The sequence below is a fragment of the Bombina bombina genome, chromosome 5 (assembly GCF_027579735.1).
Source record: "Bombina bombina isolate aBomBom1 chromosome 5, aBomBom1.pri, whole genome shotgun sequence".
Classification (NCBI taxonomy): domain Eukaryota; kingdom Metazoa; phylum Chordata; class Amphibia; order Anura; family Bombinatoridae; genus Bombina; species Bombina bombina.
Window position 1 is genome coordinate 796,608,398 of NC_069503.1, and position 17,260 is coordinate 796,625,657.

Sequence of the window (17,260 nt, forward strand, 5' to 3'; positions counted from 1 at the left end):
TTAAAATCCATGACCTTATTTAATTGATTGTACGTTGAGATTATGATATGTTAAAGTTTGTGTTGTGTTCACAATCTGTTAAATTTGTATACATTTGTTTTTGTATTTTAATGACATTTTGTACATTTTATAAATAAAAATTAAAAACCAAAAATACATTTTATAATTTCATAATTGATGATGATCATTCGAATTAAGAGCAAATTTGTTAACACGTTTCCAGTGTAGGATGCATTTAATGCACCTAAACATTCTAGTGGCAGTGAAACAACTCTTAATCAAGGGACATTGTAATGCAAAAAGGGAATATTTTACAATCATAAGTTTGTAATTTTTGTATTAAATAATGGTTTGTTTAATCTTTGCAAAAATGGTTAAACACAGACAAAGACAATGCTTTGAAGCTCCCAAGCATGACAAATATGCAAGATGGCAATTGGCAAGGTCATGCAACTGCCACTCCTGACTGTTTGACTGACTCTGTCCTGCTTGCCAGTTGCAAGGATTTCAATTCATAACAGGAGTTTACCTTTATGTTTATCCCTTTTGTTGGCTTTAGTACATAGATAGCTAGGGTTAATAATGTAAAAAAATGCATGATCCTAATGCAAAGCTTCACAATTCTGTTTAAAATAAAATAACCTACTAACAATAAGGAGCCACAAGTTTATTTCTGGCTATATGTTTAGATATATAGATGGATAGATGATAAATAAAAGATGAATTCTCAAATGCAAAAAAGATATTAAATAATACTGTACCAATAATGCAGATTTCAACATATACAATGTCCAAAAATGTCCATCTGTATTAAAAATAACCTAATAATTAGTCTTGTTATACAAGTAGGATCCCATAAAGGCAATAACAGAATATTTCAGACTGTATTACATATGACAAATCATATGCTAGTCCTATTAGCTAAAGCATAACCAGCATCAGACTTTTCAGCCCTTTGCATTGCCGCTCCAAAGTCATGTCTGGCATTTTGTAAATTATTGAAACTTTTTGAATCCTTTCTTCATAATGCAAATATTTCATTCCACTTATCAATTTGTTTAACCATCTTTTCACTTTTTTTCCAGTTCTATAATATGCTTCTTAGGAACTAGTTGCCAAAATTGCAATGCATATTCAAGGTGGGGTCTAAATTTTGACCCATGCTATACTTTAATGACTGTAAATTTAGCACTATCATGGGATGCTACCTTTGGCACATGTCAGTTTGTGAAATGTCTACACTACTAGATCTTCCCTATGTCAAATATAAGTGCTACCATATGAAGTATAAGCATCTAAGACAAACACTTACTACAAAGTTCCAAACTGCATCTGGAACCAAGTTTAGCACAAGAACTGTGTGTTAAGAGATTCATCAAATGGGTTTTTATGGTTGAGCAGCTGTACATGCCTCACATCAATATGCACAATGCCACGTGTCAGCTGGACTCTGGAGCAGTGGAAATGTGTACCCTGGAGGGATGAATCATGCTGCACTATCTGTCAGTCTGATGGAAGAATCTGGGTGTGGCAGATGTCAGGAGAACACTATCTACCACATAGTGCCTATTGTAATGATTAGCGGAGGAGAAAACTTAGCCTGGGGTTTTTTTTTCTGGCTTTAAGCTAATGCCTTTGTTCCAATGAAGGGTCATCTTAATGCTACAGGACATTTTAGACAATTGGAAGCTTCCAAATTTGAGGCAACAATTTGGGGAAGGTCTTTTCCTATTCCAGCATGACTATACCACTGTGTACAAAGTGAGGTCCATGAAAACAGGGTTTGAGAAGTTTAGTGGGAGGAACTTGGAGACATGCACAGAATCCTTACCCCAAACCCCTTTGGCATGAATTGGAACACTAATTGTAAGCTAGAACTTCTTGCCTAACATCAGTGCCTGACCTCACAAATGCTCTTTTGGCTGAATGGGGACAAATTCCCACATACACACCAAATTTTGGTGAAAAATTTTCCCAGGAGAGAACCAGCGGCAAAGGTAATGAGGAAACTCCAGATTAAAACAAAAAAGAAGACACAGCAGGGTCAGTAACCCTATAGGAGGCACTATATATAAAGCCACAAAGTCTTAAATAGATATGCAAACTCTCATAGCATTAGGGTTAAATATATGCAAACATAAATTAATACAAATGTATATATCTTTAACAGACCCAATGTCTCTTAAGCACCAAACCAAACAATAGGCCAAACAATAGATGTTTCAGTATAGTCACCCAGTCCCAAGGACAGTCCTTGTGGTATGATGGATATCCTAAATATAGTATATAAAAAGAATGGAGTAATAATCCGTGGAAGGGAGGCAGCACTCTAACTTCACCACAACGGGTCAGCAGCTCTGTAAACAAGAAGGAAAGGAGAGAGGCACCTCTCTCCTTTCCTTGTTGTTTACTGAAACTCCAGATTAATGTCTATGGATTTGGAAAGGGATATTAAACACAATCCTATATTTGTGGTGGTCAGATGTCCACATACTTTTGGCCATATAGTGTATTATTATTTGGCCATATAGTGTCATATAGTGTCATATAGTGGCCATATAGTGTATTATTATTATATTATATATCTTATACACAGATATATTTTTATCTCACAAGCAGAGCAAGAAGAAAAGTTCAGTTTACAATACCATAAATCTATGTTCAGTACAAAAAAGGTCTATAAACCATATTCTTTGTAACTAGTAATTTGTTTTCTTTGGGCCATATAAGTTTAAAGCAATTCAACAGAGCGTTGTAGGTTCCAAAAGTTATTCCATTTTAAAATATTCTAGAGACCCATAGATATAGAGAGGAGGGAACAACATCCTTGGAAAGAAGTGCTCACCTCAACTTCCTCTTTGGCTCCTTCTGTTAGAGACCCCTAAACATCATTGGAAGCAGGTGAACTAAATGTTCTAGTAGAAGCTGTGTATAAAAAGAACACTTAGAGACAGCAGCCATGCATTATTCTCTTGTACCACTAAAGTTTCCAGGCCATCAGTGGAAAGTTAATAATTATGTGGTGCAGCAAAATGAGTGTTAAGAAGAACGTTTCATACCAGGCACTTGTCAAGGAGATTGATTTGTGTTCCTGCTGCAGTAAGGTATGCTGTACCTTTAAAGAGACCTAAAGATTAATTTTGCCTTAATTATAGCAGTCTTTATAAGCATTAGGGAGGGTTGCTATCTCTACTCTGGTAATTTACTTTTTGAATTTTCTGTTTATGATTTGGCTTCCCCTGACTCAGCTTTTATTTAATTCCTTAAGGGTCAAATCACCATGACTTCATTCCCACCTTACCCAATAAAGACACAGACACATATATTGGAGGTATAAGACAGTGAAGCAAGGTCGCGTTTATTAAACAAAACCAGGCAAACTCTAAACTTATTTAACTTATACAGCTTAAGGCTTATCGCAGAGGTGGGGCATCTGAGGCTAAGCTATATCCTAAAGCTAACCATAACCTAGTATCTACAGCAAGCGTAGTGAGGTCACCGGCCCGGATCGGTTGTCGCAATGCTCCTGCCGAGCATTTCCCTTCAGAGGCTGGCATCATCCACAAGAGGTTTCTAGGTCAGCAGGCCCGCGGGGAGAGGCGTTACAAGCTGCGACTTGCAACATCATGCCCCTCCCATTAGCTCGACCACACCCTCGCAGAAACCATAAAAATGATTCATCCGGGACCCCGCCACGCCAGCCGGTGATTCCTACCTGCACCCTAACAAGTTTCTCCATACCTGTAACTGTCATCATTTAGACGCAAGACGCACAACCAACGTCCATGATGTGAAGCCAAAAAATTACCACTTTGGACTTAAGATCAGCTAGCCTGATTAGGCATGCCCCTGCCAAAGTCCTACAACCACCCTAATGGTAGCCGTCCCTCAGTGCCACCCCCTTTACCCTGAAACAAAGATTAAACATGTTAACAACAAGGGAGGGATGGGCGGGGAAAAAACCTTTCTCCAGCAGTTGTAGACAAAAAAGAGGAAATCTCCCAGCATCCATGCACTTTTAAACAGGTAAGAGTCCCCACCCCACACATTGCAACAAATGCTGCAAACTCACACACTGTACATCTTCACATTCCAGTCAGGCAGCATAACCCTTAAGACGTTACACGCACAATTATGCCTTCCACTACCATAAGGGTCAAATCGCCATGACTTCATTCCCACCTTACCCAATAAAGACACATATATTGGAGGTATGAGATCGTGAAGCAAGGTCGCATTTATTAAGCAAAAGCAGGCAAACTCTAAACTTATCGAAGAGGTGGGGCTTCTGAGGCTAAGCTATATCCTAAAGCTAACCATAACCTAGTATCTACAGCAAGCATAGTGAGGTCACCGGTCCGGATTGGTTGTCACAATGCTCCTGCCGAGCATTGCCCTTCAGAGGCTGGCATCATCCACAAGGGGTTTCTAGGTCAGCAGGCCCGCGGGCAGAGGCGTTACAAGCTGCGACTTGCAACATCATGCCCCTCCCATTAGCTCGACCACACCCTCATGGAAACCATAAAAATTATTCATCCGGGACCCCGCCACAAGAGATACCACTTATACGCCCCCATACTGGAGCTCTTGCTACCACATCTAGGGAATAGCTAAATGACATGACGCCTTAGCGCACTTGATAAATTAGCCAAAAACAACTCTAAGCCTTCTTCTGTTAGGTGAACCCCGTCAGGCCTGTATAGCCGCTTGCAGTCCCCCAATATGTTGTCATGCCTGATTACAAAGCCACCTTCCTCCACGATCAACCTCCCCACATCTCTGTTAAGCTTTTTCCGGATACGGTAAGCTGAACGATGCACTCTCACATGTCGCCACTGCAAGCGAGCAATCACATTCGACCAAGCCACCCGCACTCCTGGGAAATGCGCTTTCAACCACCTCACATCCGACTGAATGACAGCCACCAACTCTAGCACAGGCAAACTTCCCACATCATTTCCTCCCAGATGCAGCACTATCAGGGAAGGCGGGTAGCCTCCTCCAGACAAGCCAGCAAATCTCTCCACAACATTCCTCTCCTCCCCAGCCATCTAATCGAAACCGCATCTGGTCGAAATCCCAGCTGCTGGCCGCCCGGGCGCTTCATAGTGTGAATGGCCACCCAATGGACATACGAATGCCCAACTATCCACGCTCTACAGGGAGGGGTTCTTAAACCTAAAATAAATAAAACGAAAACCTGCATTACTGCCAGCCCTGGCTGAGGTCAGCCCTACACCCTCTAAACTGTATCCTGAAGGGGTCTAATGTATAACTTATACCTCTTTGAGCTCCACCTCCCCAACCTCTTGATCTCCCGCTCCGACGCTCCAGCAGCAGCCGCGCTGGTGGCCGCTCCTATGCGAAATGAGTGTGGAGCGATAACACCAGGGTTGAGCCTGACCCGCTTAGCCGCTTCTTCCAACACCCTTCTAAACTGAAAACGGGACAAGTTAGACCCATCCGTATGAACAAAAAATTGCTCTGAGTTCCCCGGCCTCCTAACGGAAAATTCTGAGGAAAGCCGCATGGGGCAACAATCAAAATTCTCCTGCTGCGGTATAGTCAACCATACACCTTTCCGCTCCTGATCAGTCTTTGATCGCGGGATAAACAGCAATAGCGCCTGCATGTCAAACCTGACATGCCGCACCTGTATACCGCTGCCCTCTGCCGACCTGGATGAGCTCACTAGCTCTCCTATCCTCAAAACCCCAAAGAAAGCAACTGCGAACGCCGCTCTAAACAGGCTGACCTCATACTCGTTTACGCACACCTCCGGAAGCACTGCCAGTAACACCCCTAGTCTCTGCACGGTGATGGGCTCACGCCTATCCGCCGGCTTGGCCTCAATCCTACCCCAACCTTTCATTACCTGCCTAACCAGGAAGGTACCTGTCCCATCCAGGAGACCCTTCAATTTGTTAAAGAAGGACAAAGCTGCTAGCCTCCCCTGCATCGACCCTTTTTTGCAGCCGCCCTCCTTCAAGCGTACCATCCATTCAAGCAACAAAGCTGGTGACCGGATTCTACCGGAAAACCCTTACCCTTGAGGAAGACGTCCCACTCGGCCCAGTACTTGACGTAGGCTTTCCAGGTAGCAGGAGCCAGCGACGCCTGTACCATTGAAGTCAGCATGTCCCCCCTTCCACCACCTGCCAAAGAAAGCAAGGACAAGGAGTACCGACCCTCGCAGCCCCCGGCGCCAATTTTCTAAATGTCTCCCATTGGCCCTGCGACAGCCAGTACATTATTGACCCCGGGCACATGCCGTGCTGCAAAATCAATGTTGTGCCGCAAGCACCTCAGCATTAACCATCTGAGATAACGTACGACAATAGGGGAAGAGGCTGAACGGTTGTTGATAGCATACACGACACTCATATTATCGCACCAAAATATCACATTCCTATTAGCCAACCGCTGTCCCCACAACTCAATGGCCACTACGATCAGGAACAACTCCAGGAGCGTAAGGTTCCTTGTCCATCCCTTCTCCGTCCAGGCCCTAGGCCACTCCTCCGCGCTCCAAGCACCGCTGAAGTATGCCCCGTAACCCACTGCACCTGCAGCATCTGTGAACAGGTGCAGAGCTAGACTGGAAGTCCTCTCATGTCTACATAGCAAGACCCCATTGAAATCTTCCAAGAACAACTCCCAGACTCTGAGATCCTCCCTCATGTCTGGAGATATCCTACACTGCTTACCGCCCGCATTGGCTCCTTTCAATGGGCCCTCCAACCTTCTGTTGAACACCCGACCCATCCGGATAACCTAGCAAGCAAAATTCAACAAACCCAGCAACGACTGTAACTCCCTCACCGAAAGCCTGTCAGCCGCTGCAGCCGAAGAAACTGCAGCAAGCATACGCACTACCTTATCCTCTGGCAACCTACACTGCCTCTCCAGGGTATCAATTTCGATACCCAGAAATGTCAGGCGAGTGCATGGTCCCTGGGTCTTGTCTTCCGCCAATGGGACCCCAAAATGAGCGAACAGTGCCCTCATTACCGACATAAGCCGCGCACATTCTGCTGACCCAGCTCTGCTGATCAGCAGAAAATCATCCAAGTAGTGGGCTATAAGCCCACCCCGCCCCTCTGAAAAAACAGCCCAATGCAAAAATGTACTGAATGTCTCAAAGAACGCACAGGAGACCGAGCAACCCATCGGGAGACAGCGGTCTACAAAATAGGCACCCTCAAACCAGCACCCCATCAAACGAAAGGATACCGGGTGAATTGGCAGCAAGCGGAAAAGCTGACTCAATGTCGAGCTTTGCCAAGAGGGCTCCTATTCCAGCCTGCTGCACCAAGCCCATGGCTTGGTCAAACGACTGGTAGAAAATGGAGCTAACTTCCGGGTTGAAAGCGTCATTAAACGAACTACCCTTCGGATATGATAAGTGCTGAATCAGCCGGAATTTCCCCGCTTCCTTTTTTGGGACAACCCCAAGCGGGGAAATCACCAAGCCCTCAATCGGGGGCTCTGTGAAGGGACCTACCATACGCCTAAACCGCAGTTCTTTCCCCAACTTTTCCCTCACTATTTCGGGGTATTCATACGCCGACTTGAGGTTCCGCTTCTGTCGCGCCCCACTCACCGGTCTCGTCACCGGGATGAGGAAACCCTTGCGAAGCCCGGACAGGAGAAGCTCCCCCACCTGCTTGTCCAGGTAGGCCCTGAGCCATGGCTCAAGAGCGTCCAGCCTCAACGGTGTTGGGGCCCTTTGACCCAGCAAACTCCCTTTCCAGCACTTTGGCCTCCGCTCTCCTTCCGCCTCCCACACTCTGTCCCTGGGTGGCCTGCCCCGCAGTATAAGCAAGAGTGGCAAAAGGAGCAGTTTGCTCCCCATTCACACTTTTCGTCGTTGTACTTCCAACATTCCCGGCCTTTCCTCTTAACCCCGCCTAGCGGCCTGCTTCCCCCTGCCCTCGCACCTGAGGGGGGGAAGGGGGAGCGTTCCGCACCCAAGCACTGCCATAAGTGCAAGTCCGTAGTGCCAAAGGTTAGCAGCGGGTTCCCCACCATCTTTCTCCTATAATCCGCGTCGTATGATCTCCACACCTTCCTTATAGGTTTTGTGGACAAACTCAATATTCTCCATATACTTCCAAAAGTCCATGCCCAACTCGAGCCTCGCCTCCACCAAGCAGGACGCCATCACCCTAAAGCACGTGCGCAACTCGTCCATCGTCTCGGGCCTCTTCACCTTCTTTGGGCCCGAGCCGTCCTCACTTCGCTCCTTGGCCTTGGCGACAAATTAAAAATGTGAACGTATTTCCCATCTCTGATTTTTTTTAATCACCTTCGCCTTAAGGTGTGAATGTAGCGATTGCACATTGCAAGGGTACGCATCCCCCTGCAGTGCCACTTTCCTGTCTGCCACCGCCAAGTCAACAGCCCCTGACCCTACCTGCTGACTGCAAAAAAAAAACCCTGATTAGGAACCCCCGTCTGCGCTCCCCCACCCGGAGCCAGCCTCAATTCCTGCCTTTGCTGCCCAGCTACTAACCTACGCAGGTATTTTAACACGCGTTTTTGAGGTTTGGACACTGGCCCCAAGGAGTTGTCACTCTCAGAGCCAGTATCACTAGATGACCCCACCCCCTTCCCCCAAACCCAAACCCAACGTTGTCTCACCTGCTCCTGGCGCTGCAGGGGGAAGTGCCTCCTGGCCTGCTCCGGTCCTCAGGGCCACCACCTGCCCTGCATCCTGATTGCCTGCAACCCCTGCATCTCTGCTCACCTGTGAAGACAAAACAAAGCCGGGAGTACCGAGGATCGCAGAACAGGCGCCACCCCCACCCTGCCCCACTGCCGGACTAGCTTGCTGAGCAGACCCCTGAACCCCAACCCCAAGCTGCCTTCCTCTGCTACCCCTGTCATTACTGCCTGCAAACGCTTGCCCATGGTCACCTGCCCCCGTTTGACCTGCCGTAGCAGCTTGGCCACGATCAGAACCCCCTGCAAAAACAGATGCTGGGTGCTGGGTATGCCCCGCTCCTGGGGGTAATGCTTGTGCCCCTTGGGCTAACAGTGAGGCCAACCTAAAGATCTCACCTATAACATCCTGCTGTCCTCTCTCCAGAGGCTCATGCCCACTAACACTGTGATTCTCCCTCCTTGCCACCTCCATCCCCTGACCAGAACCACCTTGCCCACCAGCTCCCCACATGGGTGGCCTACCGCCCCTACTGTCAAGCCCCCCAGTTCCCAGACCTCCATAACCAGAATGAGCCCCAGTGCCCAGACCCCCGTGACCAGAATGAGCCCCAGTGCCCAAACCCCCATGACCAGAATGAGCCCCAACATGTCCTCCAATTTGCCAGGTGCCAGCCCCCGGATCAATGCCCCCGACTCTGCCTGCCCGGTGCCGCCTCCCCCAGATCCCTGGACTCCCGACTCACCTCTGCCATCGCCACGCCCGAAACCGGAAATGACGCAATCCACGCGGCGTCAGGAAGTGACGTCAAGACCGCGACGACCGGAAGTGATGTCACCGCCGCCCCACACCGACTGGAAGGAACCAACGGAGGAAGACGCACCAACCTCCGCTCGCAAGGGAAACCCACCATCCTCCGCCGGACCACCCGCCGGACCCACCTGCCCGCCGCCGGACTGCCCGCCGCCGACCGCAACGCCCTGGACCGATCACGCAGAGAGGGCCTGAATCAAGGCCGACACCGCGACCCGCGCCGCCTCCAGAATAGGTAGGTCAGGTAAGTACCCGACCCCCGAGGAGGCCGCAGCACGACCGGAACCACCAATGAAAGAGGGGGCATGATGAGGGCCTAAAGCCACGCTGCCAGGGCCTAAAGAAGGAGGGGAGGGGGCCACTAGACCACCAGGCTGAGACACGCGGTGTAGGCCTGAAGGTCCGCCGCTTTCCACAACGCTGCTCGGGCCTAAAGAGGGAGGGGAGGGGGCCACTAGACCACCAGGCTGAGACACGCGGTGCAGGCCTGAAGGCCCACCGCTTTCCACGACGCGAACAGGCGGCAACACGCGGTGTGGGCCCAAAGGCCCGCCGCTCGACTCCGCATGCTCGTCCCCTTGGGACACCGGCACACCCGCAGCCCCAAATCGGGCCCACCGGACCGCCCGTGACCCTGAGTGCCCTGCCCGGCCCTAAACACCTCCAGGAGGCCAATCGGGCCATCCGGAGCCCTGTCCTCCCCTTGAGAGGCCCCAACATCCCTGGAACCTAGCCCTGAATCCGATAAACCCCCACCTTGGGACAAAGGGAAAAGGAGGGGGGACGATGTTATACCTGAAGGCCCTCCCTGTTCCTGAGAAGGATTGAGGCCTACCCCTTGAGAAGGGCTAGGGCCTACTTCACCAGAACCCACACTAACACCTCTCCCCCTAACAGATACTCGCTGTGACACTGGCGAAGACTCCATCATCCGCTTAGGAGGAACCAACTGACGCCTAGGCCGCACCATCCTGCCACAGAAAAAACCTTTCTCCAGCAGTTGCAGACAAGAAAGAGGAAATCTCCCAGCATCCATGCACTTTTAAACAGGTAAGAGTCCCTACCCCACACATTGCAACAAATGTTGCAAACTCACACACTGTACAGCTTCACATTCCAGTCAGGCAGCATAACCCTTAAGATGTTACACACACAATTATGCCTTCCACTACCATTAGTTGGACTGACTTGTTGTTTTTTTTTTTAACTTCAGCTTGTTTTTTGGACTTTGTGTTTGTAATTCTGAATTTGTATACATTGTTCCTGTCTGGATTAAACCTGCATTGTCTGACTCTGTATTTTCTAATTCCTTACCAACCCATAGTGACTTTGTAGTTTGTTTTCAAATTTGGTAATTTGCCTAGAATGTTATTGCTGTTTCCTGCATCTCCAAAGTTCTACACAGTTTAGTTTTCATCTGGTAGCGATACCAAACTTTTACCAAGGTACATTTTCTTTTGGTATTTAAAATTATTTATTTATATTTTTTTAGTACTTATTTGTCCTTTTGCTTTGTAGGTGCTGATTAATACTAGAGAGAGTTCAGCTACTAAGTGTGGTCTCATTGCTCTCTTACCCATAGTCCCTCATTTGTTACTGTGTGTTAACTTGTAGTGTCCTAGGAAAGTTTTTCCATAAGTTTGTCCTCTCAGACATTGATTCCAGGATAGAATATACTGGATCACCATCAGGGATGTTGAAAGCCATTCTCAAATCATGGCCACTAAAGACCTCAACCTTTCAGACTAGTAACAGCAGTATCTTTCTTTTAATCATACAAAGCAGAAACAATATACAGTATGTGGGAATTTAAAGTGAATATCTTTAATATCTGCAGACACAAGGTGTATTGTAGACTGCTTGTTTATTATCTCCAGTATTGCATCCAAACACACTGCCAGGAAACTTAATCCTAAAGTATCAGATTTTGAATAAGGAGCAATGGATTTTTGTGAAATAAGAAAGTGCTTCTGAAAAGAAACAACATAGAAATGAAAAGAATCAAACAGATATGTCATCTGATAACCTTGCCAACATATTTTGTGTTAATAGGACAGTACACACCCTGAGATTTTTATATTAAAGGGACACTAAGCACTAAATACATTTCATGCACCCACCTCTATTTATTGGTGATACCATTATGAAACCTACAATATACTGCAGGTATTTGAAAGAGACTGCACATGTGCAAACAGTTCAGCATTGGAATGTAGTGAAAGCTAGATTTCAGCATTGTTACCCCATGAGTAGAGGAGATGGTGAATAACCTTAATACTATGCTAATAAAATGTATTTAGTGTTAGTGTTTAATGTCCCTTTTATGACCCCCACCACTTTACTGAACAACTTTTAAAAAATGAACTAGATGTATTAAAAGGACAGTTAAGTCACAATCTAACTTTCATAATTCAGGTGAGATTAAAACAACTGTCAAATTTACTACTGATATCTAAATTGCTTTTTCTCTTGGTATCTTTTGTTGAAAAGCATAGCTAGGTAGGCTAAGGAACAATAACGCACTACTGGCAGATAGCTGCTGATTGGTAGCTGCATATATATGTCCCTTGTCATTGGCTTGCCAGATGTGTTCAGATAGCTTCTAGAAGCGCATTTTTTGCTCTTTAATAATAGATACCAAAAGAATTAAGCAAATTTTAAAATAAAAGTGAAGTAAAAGTGAAGTTAAGTTTAAAATTGCATGCTCTATCTGAATCATTAAATAATTTTGGGTTTCATGTCTCTTTAAATGTTTAGTATTCATGACAAAAGAACTGTGCAATACACTTTCATTATTTATCTTGCCTTCTTAAAGGGACAGTAAAGTCAAAACTAAACTTTCATGATTCAGATAGGGCATGCAATTTTAAACAACTTTCCTATTTACTTTTATCATCAAATTTGCTTTGTTCCCTTGGTGGTATTTTTGAAAAGCTAAACCTAGCTAGGCTCAAACTGATTTCTAAACAGTTGAAAACCGCCTCCTAGCTCAGAGCATTTTGAAAGTTTTTCACAGTTAGACTGTGCTAGTTCACATGTGTCATATAGATAACATTGTGCTCACTCCCGTGAAGTTATTTAGGAGTCTTCTCTGATTGACTACACTGCATGTCTGTCAAAGGCACTTAGATTAGGAGGCTGTCTGCAAAGGCTTAGATACAAGGTAATCAAAGAGGTAAAAAGTATATTAATATAACTGTGTTGGTTATGCAAAACTGGGGAATGGGTAATAAAGGGATTATCTATCTTTTTAAATAAGATACATTTTGGTGTAGACTGTCCCTTTAAGTAGTTCTAAAAAATTGTTGAATTTTTTAATTCTCAAAACTCGAAAAGCACACTGCTTACATCAAGGCTAACCCTGCTACATATATTTATCTGAGTGCCATTTATTGATAACAACTGCAGAACAATGAATTATATACTACAAATATGACAGTAGCTATCATTATTGTCTGAAGACTCAAGTCTTATTGACTCCTCCAAATAATGCAAATGGTGATTGCAGTTTGGCTATTAAAGAACAACTGCCATAAAAAATAAATTGTTTTTTAAAAATGTTAAGACTTGGCTGATATATTATTCTATAGCAACACAACAGAAACACAACATAAATGTCTGATTACTATCCCTTTATGAAGTGCTATTCTAAACATTTTAGGGTAGAGCTGCAGTGTCAGTAAAGATTAATGATTATTACAAAAAATATTTTAGAAATGCATTTGAATTATATATATATATATCCTATATTTTAAAAGTCCAAGTATGTTTGTCCGATGAAGAGACAGAAGAGAGGACAAACATACCTTGCCTTAACTGCAGACGCGAGATAGCTTCAGGAAGCTCCGCTGTTAAGTTACAGCCGAGAACTGAAGCTTCTGAAACTCCAGGCATCTGCCGCATATAGAGCAGGAGAATGATCGGTGCTTCACCCCCATATTAGCGCAGATGCCTGATCGTTACAAACGGTGACAATGTGTGGGTAGGCGGCTCAACAGTGGAGGGGAGGGAGTGGGGGGCCCTACGCTACAGAAATTATTTTTTTAAAGGAGCAGGGAGAGATGGGCAACTACACTACAGAAAAGGGGTTTGGTGTGTGGGGGGAATAAATGGCGATCACGGGAGTGGGGGAGGTGGTGGGACCACTACACTGCAGAAAAAGGGAAGTTTATAGGTACTGGCAGACAGCTGCCAGTACATAAAATGGCGGCAATAGTTAGAGGGGGGGGAGGGTTAGGGATAGAGGGATAGGAGTAGAGGGATATGGATAGAGGGATAGAGATAGATAGATAGATAGATAGATAGATAGATAGATAGATAGATATGGATAGAGGGATAGGGATAGAGGGATATAGATAGTTGGGTATGTATAGAGGGATAGAGAAAGAGAGATAGGGATAGAAGAATGAGGTAGAGGGATAGGGATAGAGGGGTAGAGATAGATGGATAGAATGATAGGGATAGAGGGATAGGGATAGAGGGTTAGGATAGAGATAGAGGGATGGAGATAGAGGGGTAGGGATAGATGGATAGATATAGAGGGAGAGGGATAGAGATAGATGGATAGAGGGATAGGGATATAGGGATAGGGAAAGAGGGATAGGGATAGAGGGATATAGATAAATGGATAGAGGGATAGTGACAGAGGGATAGAGATAGAGGGATGGAGATAGAGAGATAGGGATATAGGGATAAGATAGAGGGATAGAGATAGGGATAGACATAGAGGGATAGAGAAGGAGGGATAGGGATAGATGGATAGAGGGAGAGAGATAGATGGATAGAGGGATAGGGAAAAAGGGATAGGGATAGATGGATAGAGATAGATGGATAGAGGGATAGGGACAGAGGGATAGGGAAAGAGGGATAGAGATAGAGGGATAAGATAGAGGTATAGAGATAGAGGGATAGGGCTAGAGGGATAGGGATAGCAATAGAGGGATAAGGATAGAGTGATAGAGATAAAGGGAGAGGAATAGAGGGAGAGGGATAAAGGGAGAGGGATAGAGGGAGAAGGATAGAGGGATAAATATAGAGGGATATGGATAGAGGGATATAGATAGAGGGATAGGGATAGAGGGATATAGATAGTTGGATATGGATAGAGGGATAGAGAAAGAGAGATACGGATAGAGGGATAGAAGTAGAGGGATATGGATAGAGGGATAGAGATAGATAGATATATAGATAGATATGGATAGAGGGATAGGGATAGAAGGATATAGATAGCTGGGTATGGATAGAGGGATAGAGAAAGAGAGATAAGGATAGAATAATGGGGTAGAGGGATAGGGATAGAGGGGTAGAGATAGATGGATAGAAGGATAGGGAAAGAGGAATAGGGATAGAGGGTTAGGATAGAGATAGAGGGATAGAGATAGAGGGGTAGGGATAGATGGATAAATATAGAGGGATAGGGACAGAGGGATAGAGATAGAGGGATAGAGATAGATGGATAGAGGGATAGGGATAGAGGGATAGGGAAAGAGGGATATGGATAGAGTGCTAGAGCTAGATGGATAGAGGGATAGGGACAGAGGGATAGGGAAAGAGGGATAGAGATAGAGGGATGGAGATAGAGGGATAGAGATAGGGATAGAGAAAGAGGGATAGATGGATAGAGGAAGAGAGATAGAGTGATAGAGGGATAAGGATAGAGGGATAAAGATAAAGGGATAGAGGGATACATGGATAAAGGGATAGAGATAGAGGGATAGATGGATAAAGGGATAGAGGGATAGAGATAGAGGGATAGGGATAGATGGAAAGAGATAGAGGGATGGAGATAGTGGGATACATTAATAGAGTAATAGGGATAGAGATAGAGGGATAGGAATAGAGGGATAGGTATATTTCTTTCCTTAAACATTTTGGCCTGTGTACACGGGCTTTAACACTAGTGTATATATATATATATATATATATATATATATATTTATTTACTAGCAATTATTCTAATGAACTGTGAAGAGGAATATTTTAATACTGTTGTTTTCTGTTTTTTCCCCCCCTTTATCTAATTTATATTTAAATTAGTATTATATTTGAAGCAACATAGAAACTAAAAAAAAAACAAAAAAAAAAAAACAACAATTCCATCATTCACATGAAATATCAAATATTAATCATGCTAGAAATATTTTGCACAAAAAAAGCATTTAAGTCAAAGCAGTTTAGATTTATTTTGAAGCAGGAAATGTATGTTTGTGTACAACTGGTCCCTAGGAGAAAATTACTTGCTGGTAGATAAGAACAGTTTCTACAGATAAATTGATAGACATGGACATACCTTCACAGGAAAGAAGAAGAAAAAACAAGTAAAAGGATTTAACCATGAACGTCCATTTAAAAAAAAAAGAAAGGAAACAAGCAGCAATTTATTTAATAATACCAGATTTTACAGGAAACAGGACATGAGTTATTTTAATGTCTTACCTATAATACCAAATGTCTAAAATTACCATTGTTGTTGAATTACTATAGTTGAAATATTACTTTTAAAGATTTGGATATAAAAAATTATCATTTAAAAAAAAAAGAGAGAGAATAAAGTACATTCTACAAAGGAGAAATATTTACATTTTTGAAGCCTTTGATAATAGCAGCATTTCTGGGAAAGGGTAGATTTTTAGCTTGAAAACTCCAAGCCCTTAATTAAAATAAGAACAATAGAACAGATAGGATGTTAGCAAATAAATTAAAGGAAAAAACTGTTAATGTCTAGAAATAGCAAAATTAGAACTCAAGATTGTAAAGTAAAGAAGTGCTTCAATAATAAGGAAGCTATATAATATATCATAATCAGAGGCTATAGAAAAACAGATAGTGGAGCAATTATATTTAATTATAAACTCTTTTCCTTTCTGAATGGCAATCAAAAGTTTCTGAAATTATTAAATTAATTATATTAATTTAGACTTATAAGTCCTTGAAAGGTTTTGCTGAGTCTTTGTCTATTTATTACAAGCATATTATTATGAAAATAATGACGAGGAAACATGCGCAAAGAAAATGCAATCTCTAGTTATATGCTTTTTAAGAATTTTAAAGGGACATGAAACCCAAAATGTGTCTTTTATGTTTCTGACAGTGCATACTATGTTAAACATCAAATTGGTTTCATTCTCTTGGTATCCTTTGTTGAAGGAGCAGTAATGCAATACTAGGAGCTAGTTGAACACATCGGGCGAGCCAATAACAGGAGGCATATATGTGCAGTCACCAATCAGCAGCTTGCTACCCCAGAGTCTACCTAGGTAAACTCGTCCACAAAGGATACCAACAGAACAAGGCAAATTTAATAATAGAAGTACATGGGAAAGTTTAAAATGTCATTCTCTGTCCGAATAAGAAATATTTCATTTTGACTTTACTGTCCCATTAATTAAGGAGAGAATATAACAGCTATCATCCTTTCACTCTATTGAAACTGATATAAAATATTTTCAAAACTGCTGATGGACCATTTAGCAATGATTATTTATTGGGCTAGATTCATAGCAGTGTGTGAAAATGCTGAGGGGTTTTGTTTTAAAGGTGAAATGATATTAATAAAATTATTGAGCATTTCTTCACCTACATTTTCTGCAACTCTATTAGTGAGACTCCCTGCCATCTATAGCTGCATGATACCTCTCACATCAAACACTAACCATTAGCAACATGGACAAACAATAATTACAGCACTTCAGCAACACATGTGCAAAATCGTTTCTATAAATGTTTCTCAATTTCAAATATTCACATCGGTAACTTGCAGCTCGCGAATATGACAACGGGCAG